Source organism: Arachis ipaensis, chromosome B10 (genome assembly GCF_000816755.2).
Source record: "Arachis ipaensis cultivar K30076 chromosome B10, Araip1.1, whole genome shotgun sequence".
Classification (NCBI taxonomy): domain Eukaryota; kingdom Viridiplantae; phylum Streptophyta; class Magnoliopsida; order Fabales; family Fabaceae; genus Arachis; species Arachis ipaensis.
The window spans coordinates 95,902,513-95,928,075 of record NC_029794.2 but is presented as its reverse complement, the minus strand read 5'-3'; the positions used below and the strand labels follow the sequence as shown (position 1 = coordinate 95,928,075).

Genomic DNA, 25,563 nt, shown 5'->3' with positions numbered 1-25,563 from the left:
TATGCTCTATGCTCCAACTCGACTGGAAAGTGTCAGGTCTTACCATAAATTAACTGGTATGGGGACATTCCAATAGGAGTCTTGAAAGCAGTCTGGTACGCCCAGAGAGCATCATCAAATTTTCTTGTCCAGACCTTCCTTGAGGTACTCACAATTTTCTCTAAGATCCTCTTATGCTCCCTGTTAGAAACTTCAGCCTGTCCACTAGTTTGAGAGTGATAAGGGGTTGCTACTTTATGACGGACTCCATATCTTTGCAGGAGTGAGTCCAGTTGTTTATTGCAGAAGTGGCTTCCTCCATCAGTAATCAGTGTCCTTGGGACACCAAACTGGCTAAAAATATATCTTTGTAGAAAGTTCAGCACGACTCTAGCATCATTGGTGGGCAAAGCCACTGCTTCCACCCACTTGGAGACGTAATCCAATGCCACCAAGATGTAAGTATTTGAGTGTGAGGGAGTAAAAGGTCCCATGAAATCAATACCCCATACATCAAACAACTCAATTTTGAGAATCCCCTACTGTGGCATCTCATGATTGTGAGGGAGATTCTCGGCCCTCTGACACTTGTCACAGTTTCTTACAAATTTCTGTGAGTCTCGAAAGAGAGTCGGCCAATAAAACCCACTCTAAATGACCTTGGTGGTTGTCCTTTCACCACCAAAGTGGCCTTCATACTCAGAACCTTGACAATGCCAGAGGATCTGCTGCGCTTCTTTATCTGAGACATATTGTCGGATCATACCATCTGAGCATCTCTTAAAGAGATAAGCTTCTTCCCACAAGTAGTACTTAATATCATGCAAAAGTTTTCTAACTTGTTGTTTATTGTATTCCTTAAGGATAAACCTCATGGCCTTGTAGTTTACAATGTCTGCAAACCACGAAGCCCTTTGAATCATAAAGAGTTGCTCATCCGGGAAGGTCTTAGTCACAGCAGTGGGGGTGGCATCCCTCCTTCAGGTCCAATCCTGGAGAGGTGATCAACTACTTGATTTTCTGACCATTTCCTGTCTCTAATATCAATGTCAAACTCTTGAAGAAGTAGCACCCACCTGATCAATTTTGGTTTAGAATACTGCTTGGTTAGACGGTACTTAAGAGCAGCGTGGTCAGTAAACAATAACTTTGGAACCAATTAAGTAGGATATAAAATTATCAAATGCATAGATTACAGCCAGTAATTCCTTCTCTGTAGTAGTGGAATTCTTTTGCACATTATTCAGCACACGACTAGCATAGTAAATAACGTGCATAAGCTTGTCTTGCCTCTGCTCCAAGACAGTCCCTATAGCATAATCACTAACATCACACATTAGCTCAAATGGTAAATTCCAGTTGGGAGGGGCTATGATGGATATAGAGACAAGCCTTGCTTTCAGAGTTTCAAAGGCATGCAAACAATCATTGTCAAAAATAAAAGGAGTGTCAGCAACCAAAAGGTTACTCAAAAGTTTAGCAATCTTAGAAAAATTCTTTATAAAACTCCTATAAAACCCTGCATGTCCTAAGAAACTTCTTATTGCATTAACATTATTAGTTGGTGGTAATTTTTCAATTACCTCCACTTTAGCTTTGTCAAATTCTATTCCTTTGCTTGAAATCCGGTGGCCAAGAACAATACCCTTAGTTACCATAAAGTGGCATTTTTCCTAGTTTAAAACAAGGTTTGTTTCTTAACACCGTTTCAAGACTAAGGATAGATGCTTAAGGCAAGAATTAAAAGAATCACCAAAAACAGAGAAGTCATCCATAAATACCTCATGTCTGAGAAAATAGAGAGCATACACCTCTAAAAAGTTGCTAGGACATTATAGAGTCCAAACGGCATTCTCCGATAAGCAAATACTCCAAAAGGACATGTGAACGCTGTCTTCTCCTAATCTTGAGGGTCTACTGTGATCTAATTATAGCCAAAGTATCTGTCTAGAAAATAGTAAAAGGCATGGCCGGCTAATCTCTCAAGCATCTGATCAATGAAAGGTAAGGGGAAGTGATTCTTCCGTGTAGCATTGTTGAGCCTCCTGTAGTCAATACATATGTGCCACCCTGTGACGGTTCTTATGGGGATGAGCTGATTTTTTTCATTATTGACCACTATCATCCCTCTTTTCTTGGAAACCACTTGCACAGAACTCACCCACGGGCTATCAGAAATAGGGTAAATGATCCCCGCATCCCAAAGCTTCATCACTTCTTTCTAGACCACTTCTTTCATGGTTGAATTTAGTCACCTCTGTGGTTGCACAATTGATTTAGCATCATCCTCAGGTATCATCTTGTGCATACACTTGGTTGGACCAATCCTCTTTAAGTCACTAATGGTCCACCCAAGAGCCATTTTATGACTCTTGAGTACCTGAAGTAGCGCCTCCTCTTCCTTCTTTGTCAGAGAGGAGCTTATGATCACCAGATAAGTGTCTTGGTCTCCTAGGAATGCATTCCTCAAGGATGGAGGCAAGGGTTTCAACTCAAGCTTCGGAGACCCTTCCTCAGTGCCAAGTGTGTGAGACTTCTCCTTCTGAGGTGATGATTCATCAATCTCAAGCAAAGTATCGTCAGATGGAGACTCTAGAACATCCTCAAGCTTTTCGGCTTCAAACGCCTCTTCAATTAGAGGTTCAATCATATCAACTCTCATACACCCTTTAGAATCATCAGGGTGTCTCAAGGCCTCTAGCACATTAAGAATAATTTCCTCTTCATTGACCCTTAGATTTAATTCACCCTTCTAAACATCAATAAGGGCTCTTTCTGTAGCTAAAAAGGGTCTTCCAAGGATAATAGATGCATTCTGAATTGCCTACACCCTAACAAACAATCACCGAAATTTGGCCTACAAATTTTAACACAGTCAACAATTTCTGAAGTCATAATAATGGCATAATGTTCTACCAAAAATCATGTTTATGTTTAAACCGTTAAGTCACTTTTAATGATTTGCATATGGTTTTCCTTAGGTTCCCCTACCTTTAGCTACAAGACTTTACCAAACATATTCAAACCACCTAATTCTACCATCTATTCTACAAGTGGCACTATCCCAAATCTCTTTCTAATGCATCCATTCCTTATTATATCTTGTCTACTGAACCCATTCATTTATTGCAAAATGCTTGTATGCCTGTGAATGCCATCTTGATTAAATATGACCTCTATTATGAAACAAAGTTGTTAAAAAAATACCAACCTTCTGGCAGTATTTCTTTAAACGGTATTTCAGCTTTTATTGTTGCTCTACCTTGGGCAGGTCAAGAAAAGATTTTGATAACCTCACATTAGCACCATCAACAAAATCAGACTCAATCTGCTTCTTTATATGATAATATTCACTGCAAGATTTCAAATAGATATTTCAGTCAATTATGCACAAATAAATCTACAATATGCTAATGATAGCAAGCATTAACCAAAAAGAGAGGCACACATTTTCTTTGCCATGAATGTTTCTCCACGCCAAACCCACTCAGGTTTGCATAAACATGTCTTTCCAAGAAGGTTGAAATCATATGTAGTGCAAACCTCATCTGAAATAATTGACGATGGCTACAAATAGGAAAGAAACGTCACATAAGGCACTAACATGCATCATAACTTCAGATTTTAGAAAGATAAATCCCAGTAACACAGCATAAGTAGCACAAATATTCTTAAATTTTCTTCCAAATTTTTACTTGGAAATTGATAGAATCAATAAGATATCATTTCTAACAGAAGTGATCATCCACATGAATTTGGCCATAAAAGCTAAGAAACCATTGTGACATTGTGGTGAGATGCATGGCCACTTTTGTAGGTTCCTCCTACTATTCAATTTTTTAAGAAATCCAGCCAAGTAAAATTGGAGAAAATGTTGAGAGTTACCTAAAACACTTAAACAAAAAATTAGGATCTGAAACACTTAAACACTTTAATTTCAACTTGATCTGCTAGATTAATTAGGATCAAGCAAGTAAACAGAGCAAAAATAATAACAGAGAGAGAATCAAATGCTTCTAAATATTTAAACCAAAATAAAAAAGTTAAACAGAGAAGACCTACCGTGGCGATGATCTTGTGCGTCTATGTGCAAGAACGAAGGCAGTACAAGCGGCGGAGGTGTGGTGCTGCGACAAGAGCAGCAACGGTGGCTGAAAAACCTTGGTGACGTAGATCTGAGATGAACAAATAATGACAGCGATGCAGATCTGAGGTGGATCAGATGAAAATGAATCCAAGGAGTCGTTCGCGGAGGAGATGTGTTAACGAAAAAGGCACTTTCTCTCGATCTGAGAGGCAAAACGATTCCATAAGCCTTTGGAACTATAGCGGCGATACCGACAGCGATGAGCTTAGAGTTTCGGTGGTGAAATCTCTCTTTTATCTCTGTTTCACACAATCTCTCCTTTTATTTGTTAATTGGCCAATTGTTATGAAAAAAAAGTTTTAGTAAAAATACTAGTAGCCATAACACTATAGCCACTAAAAAAATTTAACTTAAAGTATTTTTTAGTGGCAATAATAATAGTTGGCATTATAATATATAGTATTAGTGGTAAATATATAATTGCCATAAAAACACAACTTAAATAAAACAAACAGGAGCCATTTAAGTCATTGCCGCCAAAAGTTAGTCGCTAAAACTAATATTTCTTGTAGTGTCATTAAATAATTTCGATTCATTTCTTAGTTTATTTGAGACTCATTTGGATCCAAAAATGAATTTGATGTGTTTTTATTGATGATTGAGTCTTTTTGACTGCTTGTTCAAATCTAAACTAATTTCGGTTTATTTGTGAATTAATTGAGGTTCACTTGATGCTATTGATAAGTATTGACCAAATTTTTTATTCCTTAAATAATTTTGGTTCATTTCTTAGTTTAATTGAGGTTCATTTGGATCCAAAAATGAATTCAATATATTTTTGCTGATGATTGAGTTTTTTTACTGCTTGTTCAAATTTGAACTAATTTTGATTCATTTGTGTATTAATCGAGGTCACTTGATACTATTGATAACTATTGACCAAATCTTTTATTCCTTAAGTAATTTTTGTTCATTTCATAGTTTAATTCAAGTTCATTTGGATCCAGAAAAGAATTCGAGGTATTTTTATTGATGATTGAGTCTTTTTGACTGCTTATTCAAATTTGAACTAATTTCGGTTCATTGGTGTGTTAATTGAGGTTCACTTGATGCTGCTGCTAAGTATTGACCAAATTTTTTATTCCTTAAGTAATTTCGGTTCATTTCTTAGTTTAATTGAGGTTCATTTGGATCCAAAAATAGATTCAATTTATTTTTGTTTCTGATTGAGTCTATTTGACTGCTTGTTCAAATTTGAACTAATTTCGGTTCATTTGTGTGTTAATTGAGGTTCACTTTATGCTGCTGGTAAGTATTGACCAAATGTTTTAGTTAAGAAGAATGAAATTATTTATTCATTATTACTTTATTCAATTGCATTAGATTCTATTCCATTCCATTCAATTTGTCTTGAAAGTCATCCCAACTTTTGAGATAAATTGTTCATTGATAATACACCTATACTACAAATAAACCGAAATGTTACTATAGCAACACTATTATGTAATAACAAGTGAACAAAAAATTGTGCATTCTATAAACTTAGAAACTCTTATAATTTTGGTACATTTCTGAGTTAATTGTGTCGTAATTACTATGTAATTTCGGTGCATTTGGTCTCGTCTTGCACAATTCAAAACTCTTCTTCTTCATCCTCCTTATCTTCTGCTTTGTATTCTTCTTCTTTTTCATTTTTTTCATCTTCTCCTTCTTTCATTTTCTCAAAATTCTTCTTAATTTACTTTCTTGAGAGGAATAAAACTAAGAAAAAGGGAAAAAATATAAAAAAAAGAAGAATAAATGACTGCAGTAACATGAACAAGAGGAGGAGAAGAAGAAATAAAAAATAAAATGCAGTAATAACATCACCAATAGAAGAAGGAGGAGGAGACACATGAAGAACAAACGCATAAAGTGAAGCGGAATTTCGTTTGTGTTAGTAAAGCGCGTGTGTACACGTACGCTACGTATGATGAAAGTAGTTTTTGTTGGGTTTAGACCAACTTAATTGAACTTGGTTACGAAAAATACTTTGATGTATAGCAGCTTTTTTTGGCAAACACAATCCAAACAAGTAAATCCTAACCCAACAAAACCCACTTATATAATATGCATTTGTGAAATCACACTGTTTTACTTTGCGTTCCTTCTCCAATATTTGTATCCTACGTTCCTTCTCCTCCTCCTCCTCCTCCTCTTTCTTCTTCTTCTTCTCCTTCTTCTTTGCGTCCTTTTTCTTTTTTCTTCATGTTCCTTCTTCTTCGCATGTTTCATCTTCATCATTAATCTTTTTATTGCTACTGTTGTTGCTGCATTTTTTTCCATCCTCCTTTTTCTATTGACTTTGCAACATTATGTATTTTTTTCTTTGTTTGACTTTTTTCTCCAAAAAAAAATTTATGAGAAAATGAAATAAGAAGATAAAGAAGAAGCAACAGTAGAAGATGAGAAGGAGAAAGAGGAAGAGTTTTGAATTATGTAGAACTTATCAAAATACAAAAACACCGAAAGTTTTCCAAAATACACCGTGATAAACCCCTATTTTATGATTCATCTTGTGCTCAAATAAGTGTTTTTATCAATTCTTTACCCACTTATTCATAAGATTTACATGTTTTTATAATTCCTTCCTTATTTTATGATATATATGAAAACATGTTTTCTATGCTTTAAAAATATTAAATTTAATTATCCTTTATTATCATTCGATGCTGTGATCTGTGTGTTAAGTAATTTCAGGCTTTATAGGGCAGGAAAATCTTAGAGGACAGAAAGGAAACATACAAAAAATAGAAGGAAAGCACAAAAATGGAGTTTTGAAGAAAAGGCAGTGACGCGAACGCGTGGACGACGCGGATGCGTGCTTGGTGCAGAACACAAATGACGCGGACGCGTGACGGACGCCACGTGCAGAAAATTGCAGAAGTCACCCCCAGCGATTTCTGGACCCTTTTTCGGCCCAAATCTAGGCCCAGAAACACAGAATAAAAGCCAGAGAATGGGGGAATCGAAGAGAAGGTGGAAGAACAATTCATACAACATTCATAACTCACAATTTTAGGTTTTAGATGTAGTTTTAGAGAGAGAGAGAGAGAGGCTTTCTCCTCTCTCTTAGGTTTTAGAATTAGGATTTCTTTTACTTTATGGTTATTTCTTCATATCAGGTTCGATGTTTATTTTATTTTTATGTTCTCTTCTACTTTTTGTTACTCTAATTCTTTTACTTGTTAATTATTTATATTGCCAAATTGGCTTATGAATCTTTTCATGTTAAGATTTGAATATTCTATTTAATATAATTTGAGGTATTTCAGATTTATGATTGTTTTATTCCATCATGATGCCTTCAATTTAATTTAGATTTTTCTCCTTTTGGTTTTGGTTAAGTAATTGGTAACACTTGAGTTATCAAACTCAGCGGTTGATTGAAAATTGGAATTCTCGCTGATTGACTTGGATCGCTCTAAAGCTAGTCTTTCCATAGGAGTTGACTAGGACTTGAGGATCAAATTGATTGGTCTACTTAACTTTCCTTTATTTAGTAAGGGTTAACTAAGTGGGAGCGATAAACAATTCTCATCACACCTGATAAGGATAACTAGGATAGGATTTCCAGTTCTTATACCTCACCAAGAGTTTTCTTTATAATTATTAATTTATTTTTCTTGCTATTTACATTACTTGTTCACTATTCCAAAAACCCAAAAACATATCTTTTTTCATAACCAATAATAAATCACACCTCTCTACAATTCCTTGAGAAGAGGACCCGAGGTTTAAATACTTCGGTTATCAATTTTATTGGGTTTGCTTAAGTGACAACCAAAACTTTTGTACGAAAGGATTATTGCTTGGTTTAGAAACTATATCTACAACGCGATTATTCTTATAAAATTCTTTACCGGTAGGAATCCGTTCGTCAAAAATGGTGCCGTTGCCGGGAAATTGCAATTGTGTACCTTATTATTGGTTATTGTAAATATTTTATTTTGCTTGTTTATTTGTTTTTATTTTTGTTTTTAATTTTTATTAGCTACTATGAACTCTCACCCCTGTCGCTTTGAGTTTGGTTCTAATATTGTTGCAAGGAATGGAAGCTATAACAGGAACATGCATCAAGGTCAAACCAATCACAGATGGAAGGAGCTACGAGGATCTGATCAACTCTTTCGGCAACAACACTTTCCAAGATACCATGGATAACGACCATTCTACGATGCACACGCAGACAATAGTTACGGTGAACCTTATCGTGACAACCAACCTCCACCAGTTTACTATGGTCAAGAGCCATTCCGAGGTGTATACCAAGATGATAGATTTGGTGGACCCCCTTGTAGCTACCAACAAGCCCCATCATACGCCTATAAACCACTTCCTCAACATAGCTTTGAACCACCATGCTCACAAGCCACTTACAACCATCCACCTCCATATGCCCCCAACTCTTATCCACCCAAATTCCAATCCAACTACTCCCAAGAACCACCACTTCCATATGCACCATGTCCATGTCCATCAAACCAAGAAGCACAAGACCGTCTCAAAGAAACAGTGAACCAATTTCATGCAACCCTTCATCAACTGGAGCAAGTGATAAACCGATTAACCCCCAGTATGAAGGAGACATTAGAAGCTCCGGTGGACAACACGAAACATGACTTTGTACTGGAACAAGTAGAAGAAGCTGCAATTATCGAAGAAGATGAATTGGTTGAAGACTTAGGAGACACTGAACCTCCATGGGAATCAAGAATTGTGGACAATTCCGTCAAGCAATTTGAAATTGATGCTAAGGAAGATAGTGCACAACCCCCAAAGCATGTATCTTATGAAGAACTGGACGGAACAAATCAAGAAGCTAGTTTCCTTGGTAATGATGATCATGAATCAAATTCTTCTAATGATGACCTTGCAGTCACAATTGAACTCTTTGAGCTAGAAGATTCTTCCCCAAGTGAATATGAAGATGATGCAGAGGTAGATTTTTCTCAACCTCCAACTTATGACCTGAGTGATGAGAAAGACATTGAAGACTCTGATCAAGACATGGTTGTAATTGAAGAGATTAGTCAGGAATTGGAAGAATTCACAGAGGAGTACAAGGAAGTGGAGCTTGAAGAACCACTGGAAACACCTCTCCCACGGCCATTACCACATAATACAAACTTCAAGTGGGTAAAATCCTTAGCCTTCATCTTTAATTTTACATTTGAATATGGTTTGCTTGAAACAGATGGCCATCTTAGAGCTCTTTGTGGTTTTAAGAGTAAGAGGGAGGTGGTTGGTAACAATAGTTGGCAAGTAAGGTTCAATAAGGTTCCACGCTCCAATTGGAAGTGCAAAGATTGGTATAGAACTCGATTGGATGAATTTCGGAAGAAGTCTGGGTATCTCAGTGGAAATTCAGGTTGTGTACCGCCCAGTTGGAATAATGTAGATAAAAGCGAAATCAGTTACAAAAGCAAGATTTGGGATCCTGGGATTCATTCTGACAATCAACACCTGTGGAGCCTGAAAGCCTGCTTTGATTTGCTCAAAGGCTTTACATGCCTGGTCTGGGACCTTGGAGGACATTGAAATTGCAAATGTTGGTAGAGATTTTTGGATGAGTTCAAGCATAAGCCGCCATGACAAGAAGCTCATCAAATGTCCAACTTAAGGACTTTAACTAAAAGTGCTAGGTGGGAGACAACCCACCACGGTATGATCGTTCCTTTTTCAACTTTAATTTTATTTCGTTTTGTTTGTTTCTAGTTTTATTTTATTTTATTTTATTTTATTTTCCCTAGGATCATTCATTACATCTGCATCTTGCATAAAAAAAATAATGCACCTCACGCGTGCCCATGGGCCACGCGTAGGCGTCGATTCGAAATCGATGTAACAATCCAACGCCCAGAAAGTTGGGCTGGAATCATGCGGCTGTAATGCGTTAGGCGTAATTTGGGCCACGCGTACGCGTCAACGACGCGAACGCGTCACTTCCACTTCACACACACACCACGCGAAAGCGTAGGCGACGCATACGCCTCGCGTGGAAATTCTTGCCCCCTCAATGGAAACAGAGAGTTGTGCCAAAATGATGCTGGAATTGTGCGTTTAGCACAATACTGAGCGACGCGTACGCGTGCCTCACGCGTACGCGTCACTTTCGTTATACCTTACTCACGCGATCGCGTCAATGACGCATTCGCGTCATTGCCTTTCCGCTCTAACCACGCGTTCGCGTGACCCACGCATCCACGTGGATTTAAATCCACTAACCCAACCCACGTGAAACCCTAGCCCCCCCGCGTCACCATTTTCCCTCCCCTTTTCCTCTGCACTCTCTCTTCTCCCCTCCCCAACCACCAAATCACCACCACCTCCCAACGCCCCGCCACCACCGTGCCAAACCGAACCGCCAAGGACCGCCGCCACACCGCCTGCCACTGCTGCAAAACTCCCAGCGCCGCCATGTCACCCACCCAAACCACCACCCTCTCTCTGCGTTCAAATTATTACTACGCCAACCAGGTTCCGCCAAACACCGATTCCTTTCCTAATTAGTTAGTTAGTTGCATTTTTTTCAAATTAGGATAGTTAGAGATGCATGATCGTAGTGGATTTTAGGTGGTTAGGTAGCTAGGATATGGTTAGTGGATTTAGGCCTAATAATTACACCGTTCTTGTTACTTGTTTTATCTGTTTCGCAATTTTGAATTTGCTGTGATGATAATGCTGTTCATATGCTGCTCTTTACTATTCTTTAATGCAGATTGAGTTTGTTTATTCTGAATTCATGTGAATTACTATTTGTTACTCTTTTCTGCACTACCTTATTATCATATGAACTGTTTCTGCTGCTGTTTATTACCCGGGAATGTCCAAATTTTAGCCAAAATGCTGCCCAAATTTTTTTTCAGCAAATTGTTTCACTCAACTCCCATTCATGAATTAGTTTTGAAAATTTCAAGTTTTGCACTAATTGGTTTCAACCAAGCCAATTCATGAATGCATGGGCTAGCTTTCTTATTCTTCCTGATTCCCTTATCCCTTAATTCGCCTTATTGATGATTTCAGTTTCATTCTGAAATTCCTTTATATGAATTATCATCAATAATGTGCAATATTTACTTGAATGTGAGTTACTTGTTATTCAGGTTTGTGAAATTTTGATTAATTAGGAACCACATTACCATGCCACTTACTTTAACTTCCCTTTTTAACTCCTAACTGCTTTAACTCTCTAACTCCTCTTTTGGTTTTTCCCTAACTATTTTCAACCCATTTCAAGGCATGATTACTGTTTTTCCTGATTAACAAGAATTCCGCATATCATATGATTTCGGATTGTGATTTTCATTCTCAAACTTTTAACTTGAATACAATCCAACATTTTACATTTATTTAACTCACTACATGCTTATATTGCTATTTTATTCCTCTTTTGCCCCTCTATGCTTATATTGATAAAATCCTATTTGCTTACCTATTTTCCTGCTTTAGTTTCTTAAACTGTATCCTGGAACTTCTGCTTTTCAGGATGTCTGACTCTAAAAGAAAAGGAAAGGGCAACGCAACTATAAGCAAAAAGAAAAGAGGAGAATATTCTACCTCCATCTTAGATATCCTCCATGATAATTCCTGGCGGGAGAAGAATTTTATCCCACAGGAAAAGGCTGATCAATTGGTGCCTGCCACAGACCCCATCAAGTTTGCCAACAGATACTGTGAGCTGAAGTATCTGGTCTTTGCAACTTCCAGGAACCTATACCTGGAAAAGACCCTCAAAATTCCAGAAGAACTCAAACAATACACCTCAGACCAAATTAAACAGAGAGGCTGGTTCTTCTTGGAGAGGAACTTGACTGAGGTCAACCCATCCTGGGTCAGAGAATTCTACTGTAACTATTTCAAAATGACCCTGGATGTAGTACAACTTAGAGGCAAATAGATTCTGGTTACTGAGGAAGTAATAGAAGATATCCTCCAGCTCCCACCTAAATTAGATAAACCGGATGGTTACCAGCAGGCTGAAGAGGATATGAGATTCATGAGGTTTGACTGGGACGCAGTGAAGCGGACCATAGCTCTTGATCCTACTGTCCCATGGGTCATGAGCAAGTCCACAGTGGCCCTAAAAGGAATAAAGCTTATCTACCTGAATGATGAGGCTCGACTTTGGCAGCTGGTGCACGAATTGTGAATCGCACTTTTCACAACTCGTACCACTGACCAGCAAGTGCACTGGGTCGTCCAAGTAATACCTCACGTGAGTAAGGGTCGAATCCCACGGAGATTGTTGGTTTGAAGCAATCTATGGTTATCTTGTAAATCTTAGTCAGAAAGTTAATTATGTTTATCAGTTGAATTGCAAATAAACAAGAGAGCATGGATTAAAGGTTACTTGTTTTGCAGTAATGGAGAATATGTTGGAGATTCAATCTGATATAGAACGGAGGTGGTTGTCAGGCACACGTTCATGGGTTGAGAATGGTGATGAGTGTCACGAATCATCACCTTCATCACAATTAAGCGCAAATGAACATCTTAGATAGGAACAAGCGTGTTTGAATAGAAAACAGAAATACTTGCATTAATTCATCGAGACACAGCAGAGCTCCTCACCCCCAACAATGGGGTTTAGAGACTCATGCCGTCAGAGAATACAAAGTTCAGATCTAAAATGTCATGAGATCCAAAATAAGTCTCTAAAAGTTGTTTAAATACTAAACTAGTAGCCTAGGTTTACAAAAAATGAGTAAACTATGATGGATGATGCAGAGATCCACTTCTGGGGCCCACTTGGTGTGTGATGGGCTGAGATTTAAGTAATTCACGTGCAGAGACCATTTGTGGAGTTGAACGCCAGTTTTTGTGCCTGTTTGGGCGTTCAACTCCAACTTGTGATCCTTTTCTGGCGCTGGACGCCAGAATTGGGCAGAGAACTGGCGTTGAACGCCAGTTTACGTCATCTATCCTTATGCAAAGTATGGACTATTATATATTTCTGGAAAGCCCTGGATGTCTACTTTCCAACGCAATTGGAAGCACGCCATTTCGAGTTCTGTAGCTCCAGAAAATCCACTTTGAGTGTAGGGAGTTCAGAATCCAACAGCATCAGCAGTCCTTTTTTAGCCTGAATCAGATTTTTGCTCAGCTCCTTCAATTTCAGCCAGAAAAATACCTGAAATTACAGAAAAACACACAACTCATAGTAAAGTCCAGAAATATAAATTTTTCCTAAAAACTAATGGAAATAACCTAAAAACTAACTAGAACATACTCAAAACTATATGAAATTAACCCCAAAAAGCGTATAAAATATCCGCTCATCACAACACCAAACTTAAACTGTTGCTTGTCCTCAAGCAAATAGACAAATAAAATAGAAGACTAATAGGTTGAGAAGAAATAATATCTCAGAGTTTTTGAGTGAAGCTCAGATTCTAATTAGATGAGCGGGACTAGTAGCTTTTTGCTTCTGAAGACCTTGACTTTAACCGCTCAGTCTCAAGTTTTCACTTGACACCTTCATGCCACAAGCACATGGTTAGGGACAGCTTGGTTTAGCCGCTTAGACCAGGATTTTATTCCTTTAGGCCCTCCTATCCACTGATGCTCAAAGCCTTGGGATCCTTTTTATTTGCCCTTGCCTTTTGGTTTTAAGAGTTATTGGCTTTTTGCTCTTGCCTCTTGGTTTTAAGAGCTCTTGGCTTTTTCTGCTTGCTTTTTCTTTTTCTTTCTATTATATTTTTTTTCTGCAAGCTTTGTTCTTTGCTGCTTTTTCTTGCTTCAAGAATCATTTTTATGATTTTTTAGATTATCAATACCATGTCTCATGTTCATCATTCTTTCAAGAGCCAACATATTTAATAGTCTTAAACAACAAATTCAAAAAACATATGCACTGTTCAAGCATTCATTCAGAAGACAGAAAGCATTGCCACCACATGTTACTAATTAGAATTTCTCTTATTAAAACTTGAAATTTTATTGCCTCTTATTCAAAAGATCTACTACTTTATTCATGTTTGCTGATGATGAGAAAAATAAACTATAGCTTAATTGGAGATAAAATCAAAATTGATACTAATTACTACTATATGACTCCTAAGGTAAACTTCTATAAGGACACTGTCACAGAGTTAAGGCAGAAATTGGAAATTAACAACCTTTATTCTGGGGGAACGGGGGTTCCTCTGATCCTTGGGGTGCTTGGTCCTACAAGAGAAGACTTTTGGCGCTTCACTCTTTTAACTGTGACTTCAGAACGGTTGCTCGTAGGCAACAGAGAATGCCCAATGAAGTCTAACCATCCTCTGGCGACTGGTTTGAGATCCTCTCTCTTGAGTTGATTTGGGACACCCTTTGTGTTGGTGGTCCACCTGGCTCCAGGGATACATATGTCCTCTAGAATCTTATCCAGGCCAATGTCTGCTCTCATCATCCTCCTGTTAAAGGAGTCTGGATCATCCTTTAGCTGAGGTAGCTTTAAGATCTCCCTGATTCTGTCAGGGTGGGTATGAACTATCTTTCCTCTGACCATGGTCCGATAGTCATAGAAGGCAGTTCCAGATAGTTTCTGCTTGTCAGTTTGCCACATATTAGCATAGAACTCCTGGACTATGTTCCTTCCCACTTTCGTTTCAGGATTAGCTAGGACTTCCCAGTTCCTGATTCGAATTTGCTCCTGGATCTCCGGATATTCATCTTCTTTCAGATCTAATCTAACTTCCGGGATCACTGATCTCAGACCCATTATTTTAAGATAATGGTCTGAATGTTCTTTAGATAAGAACTTCCCTTGATTCCCAAGTGGTTTTGGAACGCTCTCTTTCTTGCCTCTTGGAGTGGGTTGTTTTCCTTTAGGAGCCATGATCTTAGTGATCTCGGATAAACACACCAAACTTAGAAGTTTGCTTGTCCTCAAGCAAAAGAAAAGAAAGGAGAGGGATAGAAGGAGAGCTAGGTGCAATTGTTGATGGAGGAGGAGGGAGGCCGAACCCAAATTTAAAGGGATGGGGGGGTGGGTTTTCGAAAAATTGGAAAAGATAAGATAAAAAGATTGGGTTGAAAAAGATAAGATAGAAGATATAGTTTAATTTTGAAGAGATATGATAGATTTTTGAAAAAGATAAATCTGAATTTTGAAAAAGATAATATGGAGATTTGAAAAAGATATGGATTAGTTGAAAAGATTTTAGAATGAAAAAGGTAGATTTGTTGTCAGAAAAGATTTGAAAAGAGTTAGATTGAATTTGGAAAGAGGGATTTTTTTGAAATTAAGGGTTTTAGAAATCAGGGTTCTTAACATGTTCATGTAAAAATCATGCATTGAAACATAAAATTTGAAATTAGAATGGAAATACGTGTGAAAAAATGAGTTTGGCTCCTCCTTGCTATCCTGGCGTTTGAACGCCCAAACACTGCCTGTTTTGGGCGTTCAGCGTCCAAATGCTGCTCTCCTGGGCGTTCAACGCCCAGCTGCTGCCATTACTGGCGTTCAACGCCCAGTGGGTGCCCCTTTCTGGCGTTGAACGCCCATATTGCTACCATTACTGGCGTTCAACGCCCAGTGGATGCCCATTTTGGGCGTTGAACGCCCAAAATATACTTTTACTGGCGTTTTCTTGCCAATGAGCTCTTTTTCTCTGTTTTGTGTGCCGAGGTCTTCTGTAAATGATTATTTACCTTGTTATCACTGAACTCTATATAAATAAATAAAAATAAAAATAGAAATAGGGCAAAATGCTTAGAGGATTGTTGCCCCATGGCTTGGTTGCCTCCCAACAAGCGCTTCTTTATTGTCTTTAGCTGGACCTTGCTGAGCTTTTAATCTAGCTTTAGCCTTGAGCATTCTTGCTCAATGTTGCCTTCAAGATAATGCTTGATTCTCTGTCCATTGATAATGAACTTCTTATCAAAATCAATATCTTGAAGCTCCACATAACCATATGGTGATACACTTGTAATCACGTATCGTCCCCTCCACTGGGATTTCAGTTTCCCGGGGAATAGCCTGAGTCTAGAGTTAAACAACAGGACCTTCTGTCCTGGTTCAAAGATTCTAGATGACAGCTTTCTGTCATGCCATTTTTTTTATTTTTCTTTATAAAGCTTGGCATTTTCGAAAGCTGTGAATCTGAATTCCTCTAGCTCATTTAGCTGGAGTTAGAGTGTGGGCCAATAGAAGCCACATTGGAAGACCTTGGTAGCTGTTCGCTCGCCTCCGAAATGGCCTCATATTGAGATCCGTGGCAATGCCACAGGATCCTCTGTGCTTCTTCTCTAGGCACACACCTATGGATAATTCCGTCTGCACATCTCTTGAAGAGATAAGGTTCATCCCACAAGTATTACTTTGCATCAGTAATTAATTTCTTCTTTTGTATCCTGTTGTACTCCTTGGGTATGAACCTTGCAGCTTTATAGTTTGCAATATCGACAAACCATGGTGCTTCCTGAATGGCAAATAAATGCTCATCAGGAAACGTCTCAGAGATCTCAAGAAAGGGGAGGGACGTCCCTTTTCCACTGGCTCTATCCGGGACAGATGATCAGCCACTTGGTTCTCTGTCCCTTTTCTGTCTCTTATTTCTATATCAAACTTTTGCAGAAGCAATACCCATCTGATGAGCCTGGGTTTTGAATCCTGCTTTGTGAGTAGATATTTAAGAGCAGCATGGTCAGTATACACAATCACTTTTGATCCTACTAAGTATAATCTGAACTTGTCAATGGCGTAAACCACTACAAGTAGTTCTTTTTCTGTGGTTGTGTAATTTTTCTAGGCATCATTTAGAACGCGACTGGCATAATAAATGACATGCAGAAGCTTGTCATGCCTCTGTCCCAATACTGCACCAATGGCATGATCACTGGCATCACACATTAGCTCAAATGGTAATGTCCAGTCTGGTGCAGAAATCAACCTTAGTTGCTGCAGGTTTATTGCCTACAGAAGTAGTTGAAGAAGCCTTTTTAGAGGGGTTGTTATCAGCATTTGTGTGTGTCTGATCCCTCACTGGCAATTGAGTGCCAGAGTTAGAAGCTGGAGTGACGTGAGAAGCCAACTCTTTGTCTGTTCCTGGCGTTTGAACGCCAGAATTGTGCCCATTTTGGGCGTTCAGCGCCAGATCCTGCCCATTTTGGGCGTTCAACGCCAGATCCTTGCCCATTTCTGGCGTTGAACGCCAGTCCTGCTTTGTTTCTGGCGTTGAACGCCAATTTTGGCCATGGTCTGGGCATTCAGCGCCAGCCTTCCACCAATTTTCTGGCGTTTTAGCGCCAGAATTATTTTTCCCTGGGCTCTTACTGTCCTCAGGTGAATTTTGGGTGGTTTGCTCATTTCTTAGCTTTTTGCTGCCTTGAGGTGGGGTATTTAATGTTCTCCCACTTCTTAGTTGAACTGCTTGGCATTCTTCTGCTATTTGCCTTGACAGCTGCTGCTTTGTTTGCTTAAACTGTTCGTCCATATGTATATTAGCCATCCTTGTCTCTTGTAACCTGTCTTTAAATTCGGCTAGCTGCTTTGTTAGAAAGTCCAATTGCTGATTGAATTCAGTAGCTTGTTTTACAGGACTGAGTTCAGCAGTTACTGTTTTAACCTCTTCATTCATGGAAGGGTTGATGCTTAGGTACAGATGCTGATTCCTGGCAACTGTATCAATGAGCTCTTGAGCCTCTTCAATTGTCTTTCTCATGTGGATAGATCCACCAGTTGAGTAATCTAGAGACATCTGAGCTCCTTCTGCAAGCCCATAGTAGAAGATGTCTAACTGAACCCACTCTGAAAACATTTCAGAGGGGCATTTTCGTAGCATCTCTCTGTATCTCTCCCAAGCATCATAAAGAGATTCATTATCTCCTTGTTTAAAGCCTTGGATGTCCAGCCTTAGCTGTGTCATCCTTTTTGGAAGAAAATACTGATTCAGGAATTTTTCTGTCAGCTATTTCCATGTCTTTATGCTGGCTTTAGGTTGGTTATTTAACCACCTCTTAGCTTGATCTTTTACAGCAAATGGAAACAGTAATAGTCTGTAGACATCCTGATCTATTTTCTTATCATGTACTGTGTCAGCAATTTGTAAAAATTGTGCCAGAAACTCTGTAGGTTCTTCTTGTGGAAGACCGGAATACTGGCAGCTTTGCTGCACCATGATAATGAGCTGAGGATTCAACTCAAAGCTACTGACTCCAATGGAGGGTATGCAGATACTACTCCCATATGAAGCAGTAGAGGGGTTAGAATATGACCCCAGAGTCTTCCTGGACTGTTCATTTCCGCTTAGGTCCATGATGGAGAAAGGGAGATGATGTAAAATAGAAAAAATATTTTTATTTATTTATTTATTAATTTATTTCGAAAAGAAAATAAATCAAAATAAAATAAATAAAAAAATGAGTAAAAGATTTTCAAAAAAGTGAGGAGAAAGAGAGTGGTTAGGAGATTTTGAAAAAGATATGATGATTTTTGAAAAAGGTTTTAAATTTTGAAATAAAAATCTGAATTTTTAAAGGAGAGAGAAAAACAACAAGATAACATAGGATTTAAAATTTTTAGATCTGAGGTTCCTTATTTTCGAAAATTTTGGGGGGGGGGGGGGAACGCCAAGGAACACCAAACTTAAAAATTTTAAGATCAAGACACAAGGAAGAACACCAAACTTAAAATTTTTAGAAAACCAAAATAAATTTTCGAAAAACTCAGAAAAATCAACAAGAAAACACCAAACTTAAAGTTTGACACAGGATTTAATAGAAAAATTATTTTTTTTGGAAAAATATTTTTAAAAAGCAAATAAGGATTCTAAGATTCTAACACAACAATAAAAAGAGACTCTAAACAAAAAAGAGAAATTTTTCCTAATCTAAGCAACAAAATAAACCGTTAGTTGTCCAAACTCGAACAATCCCCGGCAACGGCGCCAAAAACTTGGTGCACGAATTGTGAATCACAATTTTCACAACTCGTACCACTGACCAGCAAGTGCACTGGGTCGTCCAAGTAATACCTCACGTGAGTAAGGGTCGAATCCCACGGAGATTGTTGGTTTGAAGCAATCTATGGTTATCTTGTAAATCTTAGTCAGGGGTTTAGAGACTCATGCCGTCAGAGAATACAAAGTTCAGATCTAAAATGTCATGAGATCCAAAATAAGTCTCTAAAAGTTGTTTAAATACTAAACTAGTAGCCTAGGTTTACAAAAAATGAGTAAACTATGATGGATGATGCAGAGATCCACTTCTGGGGCCCACTTGGTGTGTGATGGGCTGAGATTTAAGCAATTCACGTGCAGAGGCCGTTTGTGGAGTTGAACACCAGTTTTTGTGCCAGTTTGGGCATTTAACTCCAGCTTTTGATCTTTTTCTGGCGCTGGACGCCAGAATTGGGCAGAGAACTGGCGTTGAACGCCAGTTTACGTCATTTATCCTTGTGCAAAGTATGGACTATTATATATTTCTGGAAAGTCCTGGATGTCTAATTTCCAACGCAATTGAAAGCATGCCATTTCGAGTTCTGTAGCTCCAGAAAATTCACTTTGAGTGCAGGGAGGTCAGAATCCAACAGCATCAGCAGTCCTTTTTCAGCCTGAATCAGATTTTTGCTCAGCTCCTTCAATTTCAGCCAGAACCTGAAATTACAGAAAAACACACAACTCATAGTAAAGTCCAGAAATATGAATTTTTCCTAAAAACTAATGGAAATAACCTAAAAACTAACTAGAACATACTCAAAACTATATGAAATTAACCCCAAAAAGCGTATAAAATATCCGCTCATCAGCAGCATATTCTGAGTAACTACGTGATGCCGAGCACTCATGAGACAGAGGTGCCAGCTGCCATGATTACTCTCATTTGGTGTGTGATGGAGGGCAAGGACCTGTACTTCCCCAGATTTATCCGGTATTATATGTCCAGGGTCCATGTCCGAGGCATTGTGCCCCTTCCATACTTGATTACTCAGATGGGACGCCGAGCTGAGGTGCCCTGGGAGATTGCTGATGAGAAGCCACTTGCCGCCGAATGCAAGAAAATTATCCCACACAGCAGGAAGTTCCAGGCTTTGGGCTACCGACCACCCTTTCTCACTGACTCTGCTGAGGCAGCCACATCTTCTGCTGCCCCTTCAGCTCCTGCTGCACCAGCCATCACCACAGCACCTCCACCTGCTTCAGAGCCCATCTACCACCTGGTGTGCCGACTCTTCGAGCACCTGGATCGGATGGAGCGCCGCAACAAGCAGCGTTATGAGCATTTGAAGCTATTGATCCGGTTTGGCACCCCTGACATCCCCTCCGAGCCTGACACACCATCAGATCCATCTGAGGAGGAGGCGGATGATCATGCGACAGAGGCACAAGAGGAGCATCAGCAGGCAGAGTCCCAGCATGAGGAGCCTCCACAGACACAGCCATCAGACCCACAGGCACCGATCCAGGCAGAGCCTCAGGCATTATCCCTATCAGAGCCCACAGAGACACCAGCAGTACATCCTTCCGGAGATGCCACTTCCTCACACCCAGCTTGATTATGCATCGAGGACGATGCTATTATTTAAGTGTGGGGAGGTCGCCATCTCTGGTGAACTTTATTTTTGGTGAACTACTTTCAGACTCTCTCTATCCTATTTTTATTTCTTTTTCTGTAGTTTATTTTATCTTATTTGTCTTTTAGTACTTGTGCATTTTCTTTTGCTATATTTTTACTTTATTTCTACATTTTGCACTTTGGTTTATATATATCTTAGATATTTAGTTTAGTTTGCACTTTTAGCTTATTAAGTTGTGATGTAAAAAATATGGATTAATTAGTTTAGTTTACCCTTTTAGCATACGATAACTTGGTTTAATTGAAATTAAAAAAAAAGAGTAAACTAGAAACTTTAGCTTTTCAGAATCACAACAATCCACACACACTATATATATATATAGCAATAAATGTGAGTTAGTTGACAACATTTTTTTTTCAAAGAAAATACTAAATTTTATAAGAGCCATTCTAAGATTCACATTGAGTTGAATGGAAACTCCTGATTTCTACTTGCATGATATACATAACTGATATATGGTTTTTGAGCCAAAGAACACACAACCCGTGAGTTTTTGAGCTTAATTGTATGGTTACATTTAACCATAATTTTCATTCCTGTGTGTTCCGCCCTTCTTTTCTATGCTTGCAATACTTACTTTGTTTCATTCTATATGTCCAATATAGAATGTATTTACATACTTGCATGTGATTGAGGCCATTACTTGTTTTTGCTCACTTATCCCAAATAAGCCTATCCTTTTATGTCACCCTTATTAGCCCCCTTGAGCCTTTTAATCCCCTTTTGTTCTATAACCACATCACTAGCCTTAAGCAGAAAAATAAATTATAAATCCCAAGTTGAATCCTTGGTTAGCTTAAGATAGAGATTGTGTATCCACTAAGTGTGGGAAAATGTGGAAACATGGGTTGATAGGAAAGGATTAAATTAATAAAATAATCAGAAATTTGGGAGCATGCTCATGTGAAACCAAATTAAATTAAAATACCATGTGCATTGAAATAAATTGTGTTTATGTTTCAAAAAAAAATTTTCCTGTTTAATTAAATAAAAAAATAAGGGGACAAAATTACCCCATTAAGTTTAAATAGAAAAAAATCGATGCACATGGGATAAAAATCAAAAATAAAATTGGTACATGAGTATGTGACACAAAAGTGGGAAAATTGGGAAGCTAGGCAAATTTTTATAGAGTATGTATATGTTAGGTGAGATCTTAGACTAATCAAGGATTCAATTTATATCTCACTTAGCCTTATATACATACCTTCACCCTTATCTTAGCCCCATTACAACCCTGAAAAAGACCTCATGATGTTTGTATGTATACATTAGATATTTGTTGATTGGTTAGATGAAGAACAAAGTTTTAGAAAGCATGACTAGAAAAGAATAGAGTGATTAACCCCAAACACTGAGTGACTAGAGAGTAAACACAAATCCAGTGAGGGTTCAATAGCTCATTTCTATATATCCATGTTTAATTATTAAATTATCTTGCAAGTTTGTGAATTCCTTTAACTCAACTCAATTGTGAATGTATTTTAATATGATTTGGCCTTGGTTGTACATATATGATTCCTTGAAAATATGAATCAATTTAACCACATGTAAGCTCTATATATATAGGTGGATAATAATTAGAATTGCATGATTCATTTAGGTAGCTTGCATTTAGAATAGATTGCATTGCATAAGATTCCACCATTCTACCTTCATTCTTTTCTCTTGGATTTAGCATGAGGACATGCTATTGTTTAAGTGTGGGGAGGTTGATAAACCCCTATTTTATGATTCATCTTGTGCTAAAATAAGTGTTTTTATCAATTCTTTACCCACTTATTCATAAGATTTTCATGGTTTTATAATTCCTTCCTTATTTTAAGATATATATGAAAACATGTTTCCTATGCTTTAAAAATATTAAATTTAATTATCTTTTATTACCATTCGATGTCGTGATCTATGTGTTAATTAATTTCAGGCTTTATAGGGCAGGAATGGCTTAGAGGACAGAAAGGAAACATACAAAAAATGGAAGCAAAGCACAAAAATGGAGTTTTGAAAAAAAGGCAGTGACGCGCATGCGTGGACGATGTGGACGCATGCCTAGCACAAAACGCAAGCGACGCGCACGCGTGGACGACGCGGACGCGTGCTTGGCGCAGAACACAAACGACGTGGACGCGTGACTGACACGTACGTGTAACAAAGAAAACTCCAAATGACGCGAACGCGTGACCCACGCACACGCGTGACGGATGCCACGTGCAGAAAATTGCAGAAGTCACCCCCAGCGATTTCTGGACCCTTTTTGGCCCAAATCCAAGCCCAGAAACACATAATAAAAGCCAGAGAATGGGGCAATCGAAGAGAAGGTGGAAGAACAATTTATACAACATTCATAACTCACAATTTTAGGTTTTAGATGTAGTTTTAGAGAGAGAGGCCTCTCCTCTCTCTTAGGTTTTAGAATTAGGATTTCTTTTACTTTATAGTTATTTCTTTATATTAGGTTCGATGTTTATTTTAATTTTATTTTCTCTTCTACTTTTAGTTACTCTAATCATGGTTGTCAAACTCGCGAGTTAACTCATAAACTCGTACGAGTTTACGAGTTTAGGTAGTGGAATCAAGTTGACTCGGACACAAACTCGTTTCTGGGTAGATTCGGGTTGACTCGGCTAGACTCGGATAGAATCGCTCAAACTCGTGAGTTTGCTAGCGAGTTAGCGAGTTTGCATTCGGTGCCCATTTCGAGTGCAAGGAAGTCAGAATCCAACAGCATCTGCTATCCTTTTTCAGCCTCTGAATCAGATTTTTACTCAGGTCCCTCAATTTCAGCCAGAAAATACTTGAAATCACAGAAAAACACCCAAACTCATAGTAAAGTCTAGAAATGTGAATTTTGCATAAAAACTAGTAAAAACATAGTAAAAACTAACTAAATTATACTAAAAACTACCTAAAAACAATGCCAAAAAGTGTATAAATTATCTGCTCATCACAATACCAAACTTAAATTGTTGCTTGTCCCGAAGCAACTGAAAATAAAGTAGGATAAAAAAGAAGAGAATATACTATAAATTCCAAAATATCAATGAAACTTAGCTCCAATTAGATGAGCGGGACTAGTAGCTTTTTGCCTCTGAATAGTTTTGGCATCTCACTTTATCCTTTGAAGTTCAGAATGATTGGCCTCTATAGGAACTTAGAATTTAGATAGTGTTATTGATTTTCCTAGTTCAATATGTTGATTCTTGAACACAGCTACTTTATGAGTCTTGGCCGTGGCCCTAAGCACTTTGTTTTCCAGTATTACCACCGGATACATAAATGCCACAGACATATAACTGGGTGAACCTTTTCAGATTGTGACTCAGCTTTGCTAGAGTCCCCAATTAGAGGTGTCCAGAGTTCTTAAGCACACTCTTTTTGCTTTGGATCACGACTTTAACCGCTCAGTCTCAAGCTTTTCACTTGACACCTTCATGCCACAAGCACATGGTTAGGGACAGCTTGGTTTAGCCGCTTAGGCCAGGATTTTATTCCTTTGGACCCTCCTATCCATTAATGCTCAAAGCCTTGGATCCTTTTTACCCTTGCCTTTTGGTTTAAAGGGCTATTGGCTTTTTGCTCTTGCCTTTTAGTTTAAAGAGCTTTTGGCTTTTTCTGCTTGCTTTTTCTTTCTCTTTCTCTTTTTTTTTTCTTTTATTTTCATTTTTTTCGCAAGCTTTGTTCTTCACTGCTTTTTCTTGCTTCAAGAATCAATTTTATGATTTTTCAGATTATCAATAACATTTCTCCTTTTTCATCATTCTTTCAAGAGCCAACAATTTTAACATTCATAAACAACAAATTCAAAAATATGCACTGTTCAATCATTCATTCAGAAAACAAAAAGTATTGTCACCACATCAAAACAATTAAACTAATTTCAAGGATGAATTTGAAATCATGTACTTCTTGTTCTTTTGTGGTTAAAACATTTTTCATTTAAGAAAGGTGATGGGTAAGGGTGATGGAGGTGATTGGTGAAGGGTATTTGGGAAAGAATGTTATGAAAAGGTGGGAGAGAGAGAGAGAGAGGTGGGGTTGGTGGGGATCCTGTGGGGTCCACAGATCCTGAGGGGTCAAGGACTTATCATCCCTGCTCTATTTAGGCGTGTAAACGCCCTTAGAGTTCAATCCTGGTGTTTAACGCCAGACTGCTGCTTGTTTCTGGCGTTAAACACCAGCTTTTCTCCCTTTATTGGCGTTTAACGCCAAGTTGGTGCTTGTTTATGGTGTTAAACGCCAGACTGTAGCTTGTTTTTGGCGTTTAACACCAGCTTGATGCTTCTTTCTGGCGTTAAACGCCAGTCTGATGCTTCTTACTGGCGTTTAAATGCCAGTAAGCTTTTCCTCCAAGGTGTGCTATTTTTAATGCTGTTTTTCATTCTGTTTTTTATTTTTTCAGTTGTTTTTGTGACTTTACATGATCATCAACCTATAGAAAACATAAAATAACAATAGAAAATAAATAGATATAATTAAATAATATTGGGTTGCCTCCCAATAAGTGCTTCTTTAATGTCAATAGCTTGACAGTGAGCTCTCATGGAGCCTCACAGATAATCAGAGCAGGGTTGGGGCCTCTCAACACCAAACTTAGAGTTTGGTTGTGGCCTCTCAACACCAAACTTAGAGTTTGGTTGTAGCCTCCCAACACCAAACTTAGAGTTTGAATGTGGGGGTTTTGTTTGACTCTGTATTGAGAGAAGCTTTTCATGCTTCCTCTCCATGGTTACAGAAGGAGAACCTTGAGTCTTGAATACAAGGTAGTCCTCATTCAACTGAAGAACCAACTCTCCTCTGTCAACATCAATCACAGCTTTTGCTATGGCTAGGAAGGGTCTGCTAAGGATGATGGATTCATCCTCATCCTTCCCAGTGTCTAGGATTATGAAATCAG

The 25,563-nt window shown here is 38.3% G+C and overlaps 1 long non-coding RNA gene across 1 annotated transcript; it reads right to left on the bottom strand.

Moving 5' to 3' along the window:
* On the bottom strand, nucleotides 3,181-3,517 carry LOC110267735. The gene is made up of 2 exons (XR_002355630.1): nucleotides 3,428-3,517; nucleotides 3,181-3,332 (listed from the first exon to the last, which is right to left on the bottom strand). It is a non-coding gene; the product is annotated as an uncharacterized LOC110267735 (long non-coding RNA).